The sequence below is a fragment of the Aegilops tauschii genome, chromosome 1, assembly GCF_002575655.3.
Source record: "Aegilops tauschii subsp. strangulata cultivar AL8/78 chromosome 1, Aet v6.0, whole genome shotgun sequence".
In the NCBI taxonomy this organism is placed as follows: domain Eukaryota; kingdom Viridiplantae; phylum Streptophyta; class Magnoliopsida; order Poales; family Poaceae; genus Aegilops; species Aegilops tauschii.
Window position 1 is genome coordinate 255,222,492 of NC_053035.3, and position 2,763 is coordinate 255,225,254.

The 2,763-nt window shown below is 37.5% G+C and overlaps 1 non-coding gene across 1 annotated transcript; it reads right to left on the reverse strand.

Moving 5' to 3' along the window:
* Nucleotides 1–1,397: 1,397 nt before the first annotated feature.
* Nucleotides 1,398–1,469, reverse strand: TRNAR-UCU (transfer RNA arginine (anticodon UCU)). The gene has a single exon. It is a non-coding gene; the product is annotated as a tRNA-Arg (tRNA).
* Between the last annotated feature and the right edge of the window lie 1,294 nt (nt 1,470–2,763).

The window sequence follows — 2,763 nt, forward strand, 5'->3', positions numbered from 1 at the left end:
AATGGGCGATGGGTTAATGATACAAGAGGTAAGTTTTGTAAAAGCAACAGGAAGATTTGCTCAGATGCCCGTGAGTGAGGCTTACTTGGGTCGTGTCGTAAATGCTCTGGCTAAACCTATTGATGGGAAAGGCGAAATTATAGCTTCTGAATCTCACTTAATTGAATCTCCTGCTCCAAGTGTAATTTCCAGGCGTTCCATATAGGAACCTCTTCAAACAGGGCTTATTGCTATCGATTCGATGATCCCTATAGGGCGCGGTCAGCGAGAGTTAATTATTGGGGATAGACTGACTGACACAACAGCAGTAGCCACAGATACAATTCTCAATCAAAAAGGGCAAGGTGTAATATGTGTTTATGTAGCTATCGGTCAAAGAGCATCCTCTGTAGCTCAAGTAGTAACTACTTTCCATGAGGAGTGGGCCATGGAATACACTATTGTAGTAGCTGAAATGGCGAATTCACCTGCTACATTACAATACCTCGCTCCTTATATGGGAGCAGCCCTGGCTGAGTATTTTATGTACCGCGAACGACATACTTTAATAATTTATGATGATCTCTCCAAACAGGCACAAGCTTACCGCCAAATGTCCCTTCTATTAAGAAGACCTCCCGGCCGTGAGGTTTATCCAAGGGATGTTTTTATTTGCATTCAAGCCTTTTAGAAAGAGCTGCTAAACTAAATTCTCTTTGAGGCGAAGGAAGTATGCAACCGCTTTACCAATAGCTGAGACTCAATCTGGAGACATTTCTGCCTATATTCCAAATAATGTAATCTCCATTACAGATGGACAAATATTGTTATCTGCACATCTATTCAATGCCGAAATTCGACCCGCTATTAATGTGGGTATTCTGTTTCCAGAGTAGTCAAAATTGGAACTAGCTCAATTCACAGAGTTACAAGCCTTTGCACAATTTGCCTCTGCTCTCGATAAAACAAGTCAGAATCAATTGGCAAGGGGTCGACAATTAAGGGAATTGCTTAAACAATCTCAGGCAAATCCTCTCCCAGTGGAAGAGCTGATAGCAACTATTTATACTAGAACAAGAGGATATCTTGATTCGTTAGAAATTGAACAGGTAAATAAATTTCTGGATGAGTTACATAAACATCTAAAAGAAACTAAATCTCAATTCCAAGAAATTATATCTTCTAGCAAGACATTCACCTAGCAAGCAGAAATCCTTTTGAAGGAAGCTATTTAGGAACAGCTTGAACGGTTTTCTCTTCAGTAACAAATAAATTTTGCATGTCTACTCTTGTTAGTAGAATAGGAATCGTTGAGAATGGTTTTTATTTGAGTCATGCAAAAAAAATTCTTTGTTTTTAGTTTAGTATAGTTATTTTTAGTTTAGTATAGTTATTTAAAGAATAGATAGAAATTAGATTGCGTCCAATAGGATTTGAACCTATACCAAAGGTTTAGAAGACCTTTGTCCTATCCATTAGACAATGGACGCTTTTCTTTCATAATTTATTCTTTCTTTTATTATTTTTCTTCTTCCGAGAAAAACTGTTAGACCAAAACTCTTTTAGGAAATCAAAAAAGCCAGATACAAATGCATGATGTATATATTATATCATGCATGCATATATCATAAAGAAGGAGTATGGAGCCGGTAGGGGGAATCGAACCCACAACCCCAAGGTTACGAGCCTTATGAGCTACCAAACTGCTATATACTCTTAAACTAAAGAGGGGTAACTAGTGGATAAAAGAGGGTTGGATACGCTCCTTTACCAATATCTATACAAATAGAATAGTCCATTTATACAGAATGGTAAAGAGGGCTCCTCTATGATTATCACTTCCAGAAATCCATACAAATATGAAAGGGTATTTTATCCTTACCAAATGGATTTTATTGCACCTGGTAACAAACATTCACAAACCATTTCTCAAAGTACGTGTCCGGATAGCCCAGAATGTCGATAGTTAGCTCTAGGTCTTTCGGTCAAAAAACAACGTCGATGAAGGCGTGTAGGTGCACTATTACGCGGTAGGGATTGCAATTTTTCTTGCATTTTCGTTTTTTCACTCAAACTCAAGGGAGAAACTTTGCTTCTTATCTTTTTTTAAGATTGACGAATCAAATGATATTTCTGTTCTAATTTTTGTCGCTTCTTCTCCCTCTGAATCAAACTTTTTTTTGCCATAATGTGTTGTTGCTATTATTACCAAGTATAGGTTCTAATCCTAGATGAAAAAATAAATAGAAAAAGAAATCTAAAAAGGCAGATCCTCCCTCTCTATCAAGAGTAATGAACTAGGTGCTGATATAGTACAAAAAACAAACTAAATTAACCAAACTTGCCTGATGTTGAGGCAATCAAGAAAGTTGCATAAGTGAATATATAACCCATGGAAAAGCGAGCTAATCCAACCAATCTTGCTTGCACAATGGAAAGAGCCACGGGCTTATCTCTCCAGCGAATTAAATTAGCTAAAGGTGTGCGTTCATGAGCACATGCTAAAGTCTCAATTAATTCCTGCCAATACCCCTGCCAGGAAATTAAGAACATAAATCCAGTAGCCCAAACAAGATGTCCAAATAAGAACATCCACACCCATACCGATAAACTATTCATCCCAAAAGGATTATATCCATTGATAAGTTGTGAAGAGTTTAACCATAGGTAATCTCTTAACCATTCCATCAAATAAGTGGAGGATTCATTAAATTGTGAAACGGTGCCCTTCCATAATGTGATGCCCCCGATTCAATCGTACACTAATCATACACGCAAACGTGT